The 17352-nt window shown below is 30.9% G+C and overlaps 1 long non-coding RNA gene and 1 other non-coding gene across 2 annotated transcripts; one reads left to right on the plus strand and one right to left on the minus strand.

The window, feature by feature from the left end:
- Nucleotides 1-8911: 8911 nt before the first annotated feature.
- Nucleotides 8912-14022, minus strand: LOC143175068 (uncharacterized). The gene is made up of 3 exons (XR_012999686.1): nt 13796-14022; nt 9243-9418; nt 8912-9090 (listed from the first exon to the last, which is right to left on the minus strand). It is a non-coding gene; the product is annotated as an uncharacterized LOC143175068 (long non-coding RNA).
- Nucleotides 14023-16943: 2921 nt separating this feature from the next.
- On the plus strand, nt 16944-17016 carry TRNAR-UCU (transfer RNA arginine (anticodon UCU)). Its single transcript has one exon. It is a non-coding gene; the product is annotated as a tRNA-Arg (tRNA).
- Nucleotides 17017-17352: the final 336 nt, after the last annotated feature.

Consider the following 17352-nt stretch of genomic DNA (forward strand, 5'->3'; position numbering starts at 1 on the left):
GCAACATTTTTATGTATACATGAACATTTAAATACAAAGAATGTCTTGATTATATATTTATATTTGTTCTGCTTTTTAAACAAAAATATATCATTCTCGATATAGAAGATTGTTCAAGACATAACCTAGGTTTTCCCTAAAAAATCCACTTTAAATGTTTATAAAACATTAATAAATTAAGATGACAAAGAAGTCATGCGCTATACGTAGATAATTTAGGTTTAATTAAATAGATAATCTTTTACTTCTTATATTGCAGTCTCTTTCGACAGGGTGAAAGCTGATAGAGTTGTACTGGACATTAACTTTGAAAAACTGTACCATTTCGTGACTTTGATTACTAAAAAAGTATGGATAGACAGCTACAATATCGCATAATATTCATAATCAAATCTTCACTCCTCATTAATTGCACATAGATGAGAAAACCTGTTAAAATCGCCCATTTCCTTTTATTTTCAGAGCTACATATCTCCCTTGAATTCATCTACATCGTTGTAGTTTTAAAATGAAGAGAGTAAGTATGAAGTTCAGCCTAAAGCTTAAAAAAATTGCGATCAGAACTTTTGAAATGTTAAAGGAGATAAAACTTTATCAGAGTTATCTGCTTTCAAGTGGTATTCTCACTTTCGTTAGGCTCGCGAGGATAGTGATAATCGAAGAAGTGGCTGTCCAACTGTTACATGACAACGCCCTTGCCCACAAGGGGTATCTCGTGCAAAAGTGTTGACTCAAGAAAGGGACTGCACAGATTAACCACGCACCTTAATGCGTGGATAGCCCAGATCTGTCTTCTCGCATTTTATCGTCCTTCCAAAGTTCAGCTCCTGCCTTAAAATAACGTATCAGATTCGTAGTGACGCTTTTAACACTAGGTTTACGGAATGCGTCAAATTGACGCATATTGGATTTTAGAAATATTATTTTGTAAATGTTTGCGCCGATTTTGATTGATGCGATCACACTGACATGTACCCCAATTACCTACTATCAAATCTCCAGTTTCCACAATCTAAATAAACGAGCATACATTCTTTTAGGAATAATAGAATGAAGTGTACAATAAATGCCCGTAAACCTAGTGTTAAACAGAATTTAACAAAACATAAATATTATTCAATTTTTGTGAATATACATTGAATATTATTCTCCTGTTATCAATTATTGTATAATAGTTAAGGCAACATTTCTTAAAACATCGTGAATTGAAAGAGTATTAATAACCCAGCACTACTTCATTAAAAAATCATAATTCATGATGGTATTATTATGTCATTAATTTATGTTCGGTATGTTGCTTTTGTAGTCATTCGGTATATGCATTAATAATTGTCAATTATTATAAATACAGTTAGTTATTTAAAAAATCTGTGAACTTTGTATGAGTTAATATTTTTTGACTTTGGTTTATTGTGTAATAATTTTACGTCATCATTAGGTTCTCCAAATTTTATATTTAAAAATTAACTTTATACTTACAAGTAAAGAATTTTGATATTAATGATGAATTTGAAATTTTTCTTCAACACAGTTTGATCAAAATTATACAAAATTACAATCAGTTATTAGTAAATAATTATGTGTGTTATCAATTTCATACTTCTATATCATATCTGTCTCGATATACAAGAAAAAATGTATTTTCAACTTTCAACTCTGAGGAACATTATCACCCATTCTGTATGAACGATGGCCGATAAAGAAAAACACGTGTTAAATAGTTTTTTAAGAACTATCCTGTACAAATTTCATTAAAATCAGCGTGTATGGATTCGATACGTTTCCTTATGAGATAAATTTAAGTTTGGCTGGTATAACAAAAAAGGTCGATTTCCGAAGTGGTGACATTGGAACAGACCGTATTTGTCGAGGTCCAAGGGTGGAAGATACAGATATAAGGGCACCTTAAACCTGTAACGGAGAGCTGTAGTTTGCTGACAGTTTCTCCCTGAATCTTTCCCTATCCTTTTCCCCGTCCCCTTTCCCAATTTATGCTTTTTTCCTTAGTTTATTAAACCATACCGTTCTTTAGTTATTTAGTTTATTTCTCTACTAATTTCCTTTGCATCTTTAGTCATTTTATTTATTTCTCTACTAACTTCCTTTACATCTTTAATTATTTTATTTATTTTTTTATTAATTTCCTTTCCATCTTCAATTACTTTATTTATTCCTCTATTAATTTCCTTTCCATCTTTAATTATTTTGTCTATTTCTCTACTAATTTTAGCCTTGTCACTCCACAACTCTTTTAGTAAGCTACATTATATTTACTGATGACAGCAGGATTTATACACAGTACCAAGCATCAAACTAGAGTAGTGAAGATCCATTTGATGTTGTAACAGATGATTGGAAACGTATACAAATTTATCTTAAGAAGTTAAATTGTGCATGGGTGTGCTTCGCTTTGTGACCTAATATAAATTGATATACAGTAGAACCCCAGCCATCCGGAGTAATTAACACGTTAAGCGCCATATCAGTCACCGATGACCGACGTTTCTGAATTGCTTGAAAACAATCATAACATGCAGGATAACCGATGTCGAATGAAAATATTTAGTAACGTAACTAGGTTTGATAGTAGTGTAATGCACAGATTGTAACACCAAATAATTAATAATCATCCCTGCTCTTCTTTGCTACAAAAGAATAACTGTACGGAAAAACGGTCAAGATTTCGATAGTGCCTAACCTGTTGAGAGACAAACCCGTCAGAATAAATGATTTTATGGATAACCGGTTTGAAAGGAATAACGTGAACATGTTATAAATTAATCAGAAATTAAACAATTTACAAATGTATTAGGCTGGCTAAAAAGTGTCGTCACATTTTTATATGACGTTTAAAAAAATATTTCATTATGTTAAACTATACTTCATTGAACCATGCGTTGCATACTTTATTCAAAAGCTTATTATTCTTTTAATTTACTTCTTTGTCATATTTGTCCATATATCATAATATAAATGCCAAATTGGAAAGTAAAACCGACAAGTCTTTTTGATCGATTTAATACTTTTCACTTATTTACAAAAACAGATACTGCTAACTTTCCCAACCAAATTTTCTGAACACTCTGTAGAACACGTAAACTCTAATAATTTTTAATTCTGATGACATGAAATACGTACCTTGAATTCGTGAATTGAAGATTAAAACAGTTTAAATGACTGTAGTTGGTTCACTTTGGATTCGTCGATTGAAGATCAAAACAGTTTAAACGACTGTAGTTGGTTCATTTTGGAGTTCTTGTTCAAAACGACTTCTTCGTCACAGAAAAATCATGAGATTATACGCCTACCTCTCTATTGAAATAATTGTTTATCACTTACAAATATTGCAGCACGCCGATTATCCGAACTACTTGGAACACAAAAGAACCAACATAAACGTACTATAAATAAGAACTTAAAGAGTTTTCAGGTGTACACATTAAATAACATTAAATAACGTGAAAATCAGACAGTGTTTTATTTAAATCATATTATTTAACAACTGTTGCAAGTTGTGTAAATAAAACTTATACTATTGTTTATTATACATATACCTTAATATAATACTTGATTACGTTTTTTGTTTGTTTTGTTAGAAACGAAGCTATGATATAACAAAGTAAAAATTTCATAGTGTCCGAATATTAAAGTTACTCACTGTATATTACATCACAAGTCCTTGCTAATATTTTCAAAATTTCAATCACCGTATAGTTTTTATCTCGTGAATTATTAACTACTTTAATTTCACATTCGTCCAACTTCTTTCAATGTGACATTTTATAAAACAACAGATTTTACTCACTTAATATTACCTTTAACGTTGCACGTTTAATATTAACAATTTCACAAAAAATTATTTTCGCACACTCGTTCTGTTTGAATGCTCAACGAAAACTGTCTTATAGTTCCGTCACGGCTAATAAGAGGTATTTTGATGTAGCTTTGTAATTCTTAGAAATATTAGTAAAAATTCTGGGTTGAAGAACATCTCCTGGTTTAAATAGTAACGTTCTGTACGTAAGATGGAGGAATTCTTTCTTTTAATACAGACTTGCATGGTTTTATATGATGTCTTATAGTATTGTCGCGGAGTGTAAAATTTTATATATATATATATATGCAGTAAAGTTTTAAAAACATTTAGCAATATGCAAACAAATTAAAGATCATTTATTCTATCTAAGTAATCGATAATTCGCATAATCAAAGGTCGTGTAATCGGTGTTCGGGTGAATGACGTTCTACCGTAGTTTTATTTTATTCCATGCCGTGATCAAGGGTTAAGAATGTATGAATGTGCCATAAACTACTAAGCTACGTATGGATGATGGGTACCCTAACTCGTGACGTGTGTGGCGACGATTAATCAAGGCAAACGTCAGGGGAAGCTATGTCAAGACAGCAGAGACTGACAGTGTTGACCGATATGGTCCGGTCAGGCCAAATGGTCGAAGAAAAAGAATTCAGTGACGGAGGTAGGTAGAAAGGAACCTTCGCTGTTGACGAGAACTGGAGGGCTTACCTCAATGAAGTACTTGTATTGTGTAAATGACAAGTTGACTAGTAGGATGAAGAGAGCCTGCTCTTGGACCATACTGTTACAACCACGACGAGACAAAATCATACGATAATAATTATTTTGTCTGAAATGTTTGATTATAAATAATAATTATAAGTAACCGAAATAAACTTCCCTCGCCGATGAGTGTCATGAGAGACCTGCGGACTTGCTATAGGAAATTTGAGAGTGCAAAATTGCACAGAATGCTCGCAACGTGAAAAAATATATAAAATATAAAAAATGTAGTGATCTCAAATTACATTAATAATGTTTGTTAGGACTGAAACATTTCGATCTCTAATAATTGTTACTTATAATAAAAATAATAAAGTTTTCAACCCTCATCCATACCCTGACAAATTGATTAATTCGACATTTTTTCCAGTAAAAAATTATGTTATTTAATCATTTGTCGAAAGAGTGACCTGAAATTTGGTGACTTTTATTCTTTTAAGATGAAAAGTATGTTTATTATTAGTAATAGCTAAACGTACGATAACAGAGTGAGACAATACCTATTATAAAAAGAACCCCAGTGTGACAATTCGATATACACAATTTTAACGTTTTATCAAATTATATATATAAAAGAAAAGCTTGGCACTTAATATTGTTAAAGCAGAAACTTTGCACTTTAAAATAAATGCAGGTGGATTGTTGGACGCTTTTTTTCACGAAGATACAACAATTTAAAAAATCGATAACTTTTTATTGAATGTCCAAATAATACTTTTAATCAGAAGTGTATTTACGTAGTGCATGTTGCAATAAATACAAAAGAGTAGTATGGCCTCAAGTATAATAATTAATTACAAAAAATTAATTTTTACTTTGAATTTGAATGAATCGAGTAATATTTATATTTGTTAAATCATGTTAAAAATTTTCACCTTGAGTTTGATACGTTATAAGTATCAACTCAGTTCTCGAGCCCCACGGAGCTTTATCTTAATAGGTAGATAAGGATAGAGAATGAATACAATGTAAAAAAAGCAATTATGAAATTGAACATCCAATGACGAAAAGTTCATTTGCAATAATTTTCGTCTTACTTTTACAATTGTAACATTAATGGATAGTTGAGACTCTACCAATTAAAATGCGCCCAAATAAGACGTAAATCTAATTAATCTTAACCGATTAACATAAATAACAAGATTAAGTATATAAATGTTCTAAATCGATAAAACTAGTCCAATTTGCTTCATGTTTGGACTCATTTTAATTGGAAGAATCCCAGCAATCTATTGGTGTTACATTTATAAAAGTAAGGTGAAAATGATTGGAAACGATTGGAAATGAAATTTTCTCTCTTACATGTTTATTTTTTCTCAGTTGCGGTATAGCTTCGATGTATCGAGTTCCAACCGTCGCTGCTCGATCTGTGACATACTGCGTCCATCTCCCTTGCGCTCGTTACATTTATTTCTCATTTTGTCGAATCGTGCTCGAGACAATACTTAGAACAAAATTACATCCCGCGTGCAAAAATTTCACTAGTCGCTCCTTTTATGAAATTTAAGCAGACATCACCATATTGTCTTACCCATTTATAATAAGTACAAATTACAATGAAAGGATAATGCGTTCGCCTATTTTAAGAAAATTAAAAGAAAGTTAAACATCTTGCAAACCTCTCAGGTGACTGAAATTTTACAAAGCTTATTTTAGCGAATTTTATTCAATTTGACGTGAAATAACTCGAACTTTTCCACACGTTACAAAAGTCTGGAAAGTGTCAGTAATACTAATATGTACACGCCGTGGGATTCTGACAGATGCTGGTAGCGCTTGTATAGATCACTGGTGACCTGCTGACTGTAAATTGCACTCATTTACATCGCTAAACATTGACGAGTATAGCCAAGATTACGTTTACGTCGTGGGACGCCGACAGATGTAGAAAGGACTTGTCAACAGCGAAAAGAGTCGTTTCAGTTGAATTGCAGCAATCATCAATACCCGGCGGTCACACCGCAATGACGCGGATAGACCGAGCATATCCAGCAGACGTGTTTGCTTGGCGTAGGCGGGTAGTAGAGTGATTTCTAACGAAAGGTTAGACAGGGACAGTGGACGAGTATATCGAACAATTATTCGTTCGATGAATATGGCTACATTGACTCCACGACACTAGGTATCTCTTAATAATGAACAGATTTATAGTGTTCCTTACCACATAATGATAGACATTACAGTCTCTTACAAATCAAAGCGACTAATGACTTAGTAATGCACAAGTTAAAATATAAACGAATGCAAATATCATCAAATATACTTTTATAATACCCATAAAAAAATAAAACGAAGTTGATTTGACCATCCAGTAGTTTTAGAGTTAAAACACTCGCGAGTTAATCGCTTTGACAAATGAATAAATCATTTATCCTTGTGTATTTGTTTCCCACCTCATCTCTGGAGATAGATATATTGTTAAACTCACTGACTGATACATAAAACGAAAATGTGATAAATACATGAGATATACTCGTACAACGGTTGTCAGTAATTTACTATTTATTTAACACTATGTGTATATTAATAAATCTGCAATTTAGGAAACGTTAACGTACTATTCATTACTAATGTAGGAGGCGAGTATGGTGATGATTAAATTTAAAACTGAATACATCTAAAATATGAAAGAACCAAGTATCAAAGACTAGTTTTCCACGTGCGACTTTTTGCTATTGCCCAAGCCGAGGAAAATCGATAAATACTTGTTATTATTGTTTAAGATTCTTTGTAGTCACCACAATTTCGATTGTAGGATAGTAATAACTGACAATTATGAAAGATGATTTGTTACTGAATCAACGATTATATTCAGCTACATTTTGCCCAATAGTAGCTGAGACAAAGTCTAATTCATATTCTTCGGTGATTCTAAATATATTATCATCTCTAGTAAGATGAAACCCATTAACACGAAGTTTATTAAAAATATTCATATTTTAGAAGTATAAAATATTATATACAGAGTTAAGGTTTGTGAGAAATTAAAGAAGAAACATTATATAGTAAATAACAACATGATAACTTAAACTTTCATTTGTTATAAAAAAAGAAGCAAGAGAAGAAACAAAATGTCAGATATAGAAACAATTTCTGGTTGATAGCAATCTTGGGAAAAAATGTTCGATCCGATTTATTAATGTAAATTGTTTACATATTTAAATGATAAATCTCCTATTTCATTTAGATAATAGAAATTGGATTAGTGGGGCTAGTTTTTTGGGTGGGCGTACAGGGGAAAGAGCGGAGCCACTCCATCCCTAAAAAGTTAGTCTCACTAATATCAGTCTCTATTATCTAAATGAAACTCGTATGTACATATTGTAAAAAACGCGATCAATAAATGAAAGTGAAGGCAAACGATTTGAGCATAATATAAAAATATCTTTTGAATCAATGTCATTGTCGGAAATCACTATCAAAAAGTCCTAGGCACACAGAACAGTGTCTTTAATAATATATATCAAGGTCTAGGTCAAGGTCATAAAAAAGCTTACCTTATTTCTAAAGAATACTATATCTCCTCTTCCTTAGACATATTTTTGCAAATACCTTGAAAACTAAAAAAGGCCGTGTGTTATAACAGCTTGACAACATATTTTAGGCCACTGAAGAACACATGCCCAACTATGCATCCCCTTGCCCTTCTGTGCATAAGTGCGGAATCCGACTGTCCGACGGCTGTCATCACAACCGATGAACCGGCCAGCTTTGGATGCTGATGTCTTGATAACTACTTAAGCGAAAAATTTCATGTCTATGGTTTCGACACGTCTGAATGTACGGCTTCAAAAATATAGAATAGAAATCATAAGGTTCTATTTAAGAATTTTAAAATTATCCTAGCAGAATTTTTCAAGGTCACTTCACGGTCAAATAGATTCTACTGTGATATGAATTATTTTATACCTTGTAATTTTTGTTTGACACGTTTGTTCGTATGACTTATACTTTTCGAGATAATTCAATGTTCTTGATTTGGTCCCTATATATTGTTTTTAAGCAAAACCTACTATTATCTCGGAAATTATTGAGTTTTAGACATGTGTTTACTGAGTTTTTTTCCTCAGTTTAGTGAGTTGTATACGCACTATCATTTATGTGCAATAATTTATATATATATATATATATATATATATATATATATATATATTTTTCCAATAATTTATATATATATATTAGTTTCCATAAGTTGAGTTCAAAGTTATTCTGTAACGTAAATAATATGACCCACTACCATTACAATCGACTTCACTTGTTGAAAATTTTACTAGCCAAACACGCAGTATATCCCCAGCAATTTAAAAAACAAATGACTTACTTTCAGAAATTTATTTACTGTCAAAGGATAACATTACTTATATTCATCTCAAAAAACATTTAACAATTATGAGACATAATTGTAGTTAACTCCATTTATTTATTGATCTGTTAATCTGTCAACAATCGAGGTGTATTGTTTGTAAGTGAGCCATTCAGGTGCCAATCCGTTAAACTTCATTAAATGAAAGCTGAAAAAATAATGATATTTCAAACCAAATTCTTTAACATTCTATTATGAACTTATGAACAAATTAATTTTTCATATTGATTTATATCGCCCACAGCTTCCACGATATACATTATAAAAGGTAATATTCGAGAGAAATTTTTTTATACTTACAGATTTAAGTTGTACACTTCTATTGCACATTTCTTAGAGACGTAAATTCTTAATTCTTCTTTTTGTGAGACAGAAAAACTTTGTTTCTCTGTTATTCCACAATAATTACTGCGGCATCACAGTGGTATCGTATGAGTTGTGTGCATAAAACCTTAAGGAGTTGGTGGATTTGACAACTGAAAATATAGTAGTATAGACATATAAATAAGAACGAGAAAATGTATTCTAATTTTATTTATTATTAATTTTTCTGGAAATTTAATTATGAATTCATTATTTTTTTATTAATTATTAATTTGTATTAATTAAATGTTGTATTGTATATTATTGAAGCTATAAATTATATAAAGGAATATGTATGTGAAATCCATTTGTTCATTAGTTCCTAATAAAATTTTAAAGAATATCTTTCGTAACATCGTTATATTTCTCCGTTTTTCATTTTATGGAATTGACCTGGAATAGTGTTTAAGTGGTTCATATAATTTATGAAACAGCAACTTTCATTCTCTTCACCCTGTATTGCTTTATTTTATTCAAAAGAAGTGAAATGCAATTTCCTGTTTAATTTTATAAAACAACATCTTATACCATCTTCAGTTACTTAAAACAATTCAATTTTCACAGCAATGATACAGAAAATTTTCATTTCCTGAACTTTTTAATTACGTGACGGAAGATCGGTGATTTAAGTAAGTCTTGGATAATGAAGTTTCGAGGCGTCAAGAACTTTGCCTTACATAATTGAGTTCCGTACCTACAAAATGTGATAAGCAGAGAATAAATATGTTCAAAACTAGATGTGGCGAAGTAAAGTTAATGTAACACTGCACTACTCAGGATTGAAGGTATACCTATTTCTAACACAGCTGTCATTTGATGGGTATTTAAAAAACGCTTTACTTGTTAATATTTTTAATTTCTTTAAAATTCATGTAGTTAATCAAGAAAAATAATTTTTTAAACAATCGGTTTTTTCACCAACGTGATCAAATTGAAGGAATTCTTACTATAGTTCCTAATTTTCATATCATTTTGCAATAAAAATTAAAAAGCGAGGTGAAGTCACAAAACAATAAGTTTTTGCTTAAGAATGCATACTTCTGTAATATGTAAATACTTAAAAAACGTTATTACAGGATTTTACTCATACAATTATGAGTTTTCGAAACAATGTAAAGAGATGTACTGGTTTTTAAAAGAGTACAATTATTTTGTAACTACCATTTACGAGATTTTCGAGTGGATTATATTAATAGAAAATAAAATAAAACGTTATTTTAAAAACTTAAACTGTAAATGATTTATAAAAATAAAGAATGAACAAATTAAAAAAGATACAAATCAGAGAAATAATTTTTGGAATAATGGGTGCTCTTGGCTCACTACCGCTCTGCGTTACATCGAAAACTCTGACACGGATGGCAGTAAGTATTTATAATGCGAAATTAAACTGACTACATTCTTATGAGAAGCGATACTGGGAGAGTTTAACCACTATAGGTACAAGTTTTTGAAAGTGATGTTTTCAGGCAATCTGTCCACCCCGTTTTAGAGAAACTAACAAATTATATTATTTTCGATAGGACCTTATTTAGAGTCATATCCGTGCGTCTCACAGTGGTCCATTTTTTCGAAAGCTTGGCCAAAATGTATATCTTTGTTAGTTATGCATTATTCATTACAATAATACGCGTTTTTGAGTTTTTTGATCCGTAGAATATGATTTTGAGGTTATTTTTTACTAGGATAAAATATTACCCTCACAGAGAATGTCTCACCCCCCAAAAATAGGAACTTCGCGTGTTGATTTAGAATACAATTTCAAGCAAATAAGGTTATATACATGTAATCTTTTCTTTCAATAATTAAGGAGTTATTGTTAATGGAAGTCAAAGATACACTAGGATGGCGTATAGGGTAATCGCAGGAGGTCGCGCCTAATTTCGATTGGAACTTGTTAAGGAACCTCTGAACATCAATTAGGCAGAAGATTATTCCTAAAATTCACATAACAAGGGAAATTTACTCATCTACATTGAACCGGACACCGCGATTCCACGCGGCACTGTATAAAAAAATAGTTTTAATTTATAAGGTCGCAGGTTATCACATCAAATTTTGATTGGAACTTGTTAAGGTATGTCTAAGCTTCATTTAGAAAAAGAAATTATCGATAGTCACGAACGAATCGTTAACTTTATGCCTATATGTATATAAAAAATAGTGTTTTAATTTGATAGGTATATGAAAAGGAACGTTTTAATTTTGCGTATAACATAGCCAATATGATGCTAATTCGTAATTTGTAATTCTTACTTTCATAAGATAAGTTGGTAATCAGTAATTTTATTTCAAAATAGTTTCTCAAATTCTGACTATCAACTGTGACTTCAATTCATACATAGATATCCTACCTGATAATTCCATTATTTAGATTTCATGAACTGGAAACTTTTTTTCTATTTTAGTCACGTTTTTGGGTAAACTATCCGTTCCTCACTTGACCAATTTCTTTTTCATAAATGAAATAAACTATGAACTTATTAAGTTACATAAGTCTTGACAGTCAATAGATAAAATATCAAGAAAACAAACTTATATGAAACCGGTTTGTCCTTTTTGTTCTACGTTTTTAAGCTGCAACAAGTTGTGCTGACAATAATCCACAGTTATTATACTACACAATCTTTATTCATTAATTGTAGATTGCGAATAAAGTAAATTTTGAATGAAACAATTCAGATTTTCCAACCATAGAAATAATCAGATATGTTTTAAAAAAGGAATATTTTGTTTACGAAAACAAACATAAAATATGACTTTAATACTGTATAGAGCACCTTTTTTTATTTCCATTTCATTAACTATTAACATTTATTTTCAGATGATTAAAATAAATTTATTCAAATATTATGAACTACATAGAAGTCCTTTCTTTTAGTCTCATTTTCACTTCTGATTCTTAATATTGTCCTTGTATCGAAGATATTTTTATAAATCATACTACATTTGCTCTGTTCGAACCAAAGATGTAATATTTATAGCCATTAATCATTTGATTATTATGTAGTCATAGTTGAGACATGCACACATGTACGACTTAGAATTAGGTATGTAGACGCGCGTATACTTTTAGAAGAAAAATCATTATACCAAATAATATTGACACGTTGGTCATTAGTATGAAGCGGACTCTTTTAACTTGTTTGAAAGTGTACTTTAATACTTGACGCCACTTTTTGAAACAGTTTCGATATCGAATTTTATATCATAAGGACACCTGTCACAGTTGCCAAGGAAACAAAAGCTTCCGCCAAAACTTTTCCATCTGTCTCTTTGCAGCTAACATCTGTGACTTCCTTGAAAGAGACAAAAAGACAGGTAAATACATAGCTCTCGATTTGTGCATTTGCTGTAGTACGTAGTTATTCATTTAGACATGGACTTTTTCGGAATGTCGAACAACGTTCATTTTGGAATGAGCATTTATTCGTGACTAACCTTAGATATGAAAAGTACCATTGAACAATACAAAATAAAATATTTTCACTATTTTCGGTAAAATGAAAAATATTTGTTGTAAAGGGATAAATATTGTGTCAAGACAATTTCTTTTCAAAATCATATTTTCCAAAATTCCAATATTATCAATATTTTTTTCAGTAAAATTAATTTCTTTTTAATACTGTAACATTAAAATCATTTTAACGAAAATTTTAAATATTTATAATTGATATTTATACCCTCGATCAATAATTGTAAAGTGAGAGAAATATATTTTGAAAAGTGCATCTTCTTACCAACATTCTAACCTTGCAATAAGTCTTTAGCAAAATTCAGCCTATTTTTTTTTTAAATCTCTGTTCATGAAAAATTTTCGAAATCACTTCTACAGCAGTGAAATATAAATATTCTCTAATTTCTCACATAATATTTTTCATTTCTTCCCTAAATTTAAAATTCCTAAACTTTGTTTCTGTTTCTTATTTAATGCCATCTTTTTCTTTGTATTTTTCTTATGTAATTTAATCTTGACATGAAAAATACAAAGCTTCATTCTAACGCAAAATGTGTGCTACAAATTTAGTCATAAACCAAGCTCTAATACACTAATCAGTTTGTTTTAACGTTAGCTACTACGTATTATAAATAAATATACATTTCTATCTATTTAAACGAAAAAAAAACAGTGATCTTGAAACCTGAAAAATATGACAAAAAACTGTATCCTTTAAATCGTACAAATTCTATTCTTGCAGAATACACTTTATACGTATCAAAAGAAAGTGATTTGGCATATTGTGAATTGTTAACAAAAAACAATTCAATAGGTAATCGTAAGACATTGCTTTTATCTTAGAGAAAGTTATTTCAAAGTTTTATCTCGCTTCGATGGTGAAAAATTTTCTGTGCAGTATTCAATGTATAAAAACAGGTCTCTAGGCACGTGAAACTATCAACACACGTACTCTCGTTTCGTCTTTCTTGTATTCTCTCTTGAGAATTAAAGTGATTCTAACTTCTACCTCCTAGTAGATCTAACGATCTACCTTCCTGTTAGCGCACGGTGTACACTCGTACCTCCAAATGCACTCTGACCTGGTTTTTAGTTACAACCTTCTCGAAGGACCAGAATGGTTAACCCGCTCACTTAATTGGCTCACCATTCACTTAATAAACTGCACTTGGTTTCCCTGACTTGTCTTCAGGTTTCTAAAGGGCACTAAGATTGATAATGGTCTAAGATACTATCTTGTTCCGGTATTTGCTAACTCACTGCTCGTGTTTGAGCGACTGACTTTTGGCGATCTTCACTTAACGCAGACACTCTTCCTTGCGCCCTTAGCGCGCTCACTTGGGGAGGGGTGCCGCGGTGCTCGTGTGGGGGCGAAGACAACGCTGGTGGAAATTCGTCCAGGTGGCGGACCTTTGGTATCTTTACCGTTACATGCACGTGTCCAACTACCCTTCGGAATTTCTCTGTTTATGGCACGGCCACGGCTATTGAGGGACGAGAGAAGCGACTTTCTAAAACTCGCAGTTTTTAACTCATAAATCGTCTTCTCTCACCAGGAAGTATATTACACTCTAAAAACACATGCTTACTAAAAACCTAAAAATCCTAAATCTCTAAAATAGCCCTTCATGCACGTCCGTGCCATAAACCGTGTTAGCGACGGTCGCTAACACTTCCTAACATTCATACGTTTCCCTCGCGTGCATTAAATTGTTTTAGTTCTGCACGGTACTGTGAAAATCTTCATGTTCGTTATTTCCGCCATTTATTTCCAGGTATGTTTGATATCCCTCATTTTCTATTTCCACGTTAAGGCATGATCATAAAACTATAATTGTATTTTTACCGGCAGTTTTTAGGCTTCTTCTAGGAGTTTTGTTTAATTCTGACATCACTTTATGATGGCTTTTTACATGTTTACTTAACAATATTGGATCTACATTTTCAGTTTATTAAAGTCAAAATATATAAAATTGTTGAAGCTACACTTCATTGAAGAAATGCATGTTAAAAGATTATGTTATGAAGGTTGATATGATTCCGGGCCTTGTAAACTGAACAGAAAAAATGCAGCGCGATTGTCTCAGTATGAATACGATTATAACTCCTACCAAAGGTTTCCTATAATATAAAATTCTAAAAAGTAAACGTAATAACGTATTAATTATTAAATAATAAAAATTAGGAAAAATTTAACCGTTTGATTGCCAAGCAGGACGATCTTCGTATTATTGCCTAAAACTACAACAAGTCTATCGATTTATACAATCAAATTAAGTTTAATTATTTATTCTCCATTTAATTATTTTTTTTTGTTATTATCTACTCAGAAATGGAGAAATGGAACGATCGCATTATTTATGCGGGTTCAGGTGTTAAACGGTTAAAATTTCTTAAGGATTTTGGTACCGACTATAGCAACAGGTATATTAACACTTCGACTGCCAAGTAAACACTCATACTACAATGTTGACTTATCAACAATCTTAATTCGATAATATCATTTGAAACATGGTTCTAAAAAGAAAGTTCAGCGGTACAGAAATTATGAAAATTACAACAAGTTCACCGAGTTATGTTTTTAATGATGATTGTAAAATCTGTTTACTATTTTTTAAATGATAGTGTAAATGATTCAAATGTATGTAGACATTTTATTAATACGTACATATTGGCAAAAATATTTTATAGTACACATAAATAACAAATATTATGTGAAAAAGAATAGTTTATATTTTACAGCGGTATAACTTCAAGAAGCAAGTAACATTGAAACATATTATGTTTGCGCTTTTCATAGAAAATTGCTTGTCGGCTGTCAACATTTTTCCGTAAATTATATTACACAACTCTTATTATTATTTCCATTGTCAAATATGACATATTTATAATTTTAGTTGATTTCCAAATATGGAGATAAAAGCAATGTTATAGATATTACAAGTTATAAAATTAACAAATCCATGTTTGCATGACATCAACTGATAATGTTCTTTGCAGTATAAAGACACGCTTATGAACTGTTGGGTTATTAGTCCGTAAAATAACTATGGGTGGTGCACTATTTAGTAACACTACCGGATTAGTGATAATGATTTATTAGAAAATAAACATACTACAATATTCGACTTATATCTTATTGGATACCACTCACCGGGACGCATCGCGGACGCACACAGGTGCGAGAACATGCGCGAATGTCTTTTGTTTTGCGGAGCGAGTAATTGTTCGATCTTCATTACCAGCATGAACAACTCGACGTAAAATATTAATTAATTTTTTGCAATTATTACCAATATATTAGATGGTAGAACCTTACTTTGAGAAATAGATATTCAGATTAATAATTAAATCTTATTATAACGAAGTTTCCAACGCGTATCTTTCCACAATCTATGGAAAAACAGTTTTAACCCTTTGTGACCGACTCCACCACTGTGGCGACATTTAACATTTGTTTTCAAAATCGGTGTCACCAATGTAGCAGCATGATCTTCTTTTCTGAGTAAAGTATTATTTTATGATAAAGAGATGTTGTAAGTATTTGTTATCTTTGTTATCGCTTTCTGATGTGCACTATAAGCAGTATTCAACAAAGTAGATTAGCTTCAAAATAGTCTGTGTTTTTTAATATCGATACAGTTATTATTAATCACCTATTGGAAATTAATTTTAAAAATATAAATTTTCTTCACCTAATTGGTATTGTCATCAAATTCTTAATGTGCGTATTGCAAAGGGTTAAAACTGTATGTCTACACACAATAATAGTACAGTACTATAATAGATTTGTACAGAGCTATGAAGTTTAATTCAAATACACTTTCTATGCGCCATACACGTTCCTACGATACTGTAAAAAAATATATTTGATAAATATGAGAATGTGGAACATTACAAATTACATAATTCAGTTTTGCTTTATTAATTTCTCTCAACATGGTAAAATATTTATAATATAGCTAAATGCAATTCTAAATTCAGCATTTTCAAAAATTTAAAGGTACAATAATATAAATAATAGTAAATTTTATTTTATTAAAAGGGTATTATACTAATCGCTTCATTTATTTGATTTATTTTACTGTTTTCATTTTTATACCTATAGATTTAATATTTCGTTGCATTATAAAAATTAATTTTTTCTACTTATTTTACATTTAAAGAAAGAGGACAACAGAGTCCCTTTGGCGCAGAGGATAGCGCGTTGGACTTCTAATCCAAAGGTCGCGGGTTCGATCCCCGCAAGGGATGATGCGTTTTGCTGTTGTGGGATATGTTAGAGCCGTATAGCTGGAAAATTCCTCAACTTTTTTTACCTCTTCCTTAACATGAAATCGGTATATGAAGGAACGAAATACTTTTATTACGAATGTTTTTATTTATGTTCCTGTTATTATTTGTTATTGTTTTAATTCAAAGGTTTTATTGTAAATAATTGTATATATTATTCTTATTCAAACACAATTTACATTAAAACTATAGCTATACAATTTATTGAGAGTAGAAAATGAAATAGTTTAATGATTCTATGTAAAATAACTGAAACTACAGAAATATTATCACTTAAAATCTCCCCAAAAAAATTAT

The sequence above is a fragment of the Nomia melanderi genome, chromosome 11 (assembly GCF_051020985.1).
Source record: "Nomia melanderi isolate GNS246 chromosome 11, iyNomMela1, whole genome shotgun sequence".
Classification (NCBI taxonomy): domain Eukaryota; kingdom Metazoa; phylum Arthropoda; class Insecta; order Hymenoptera; family Halictidae; genus Nomia; species Nomia melanderi.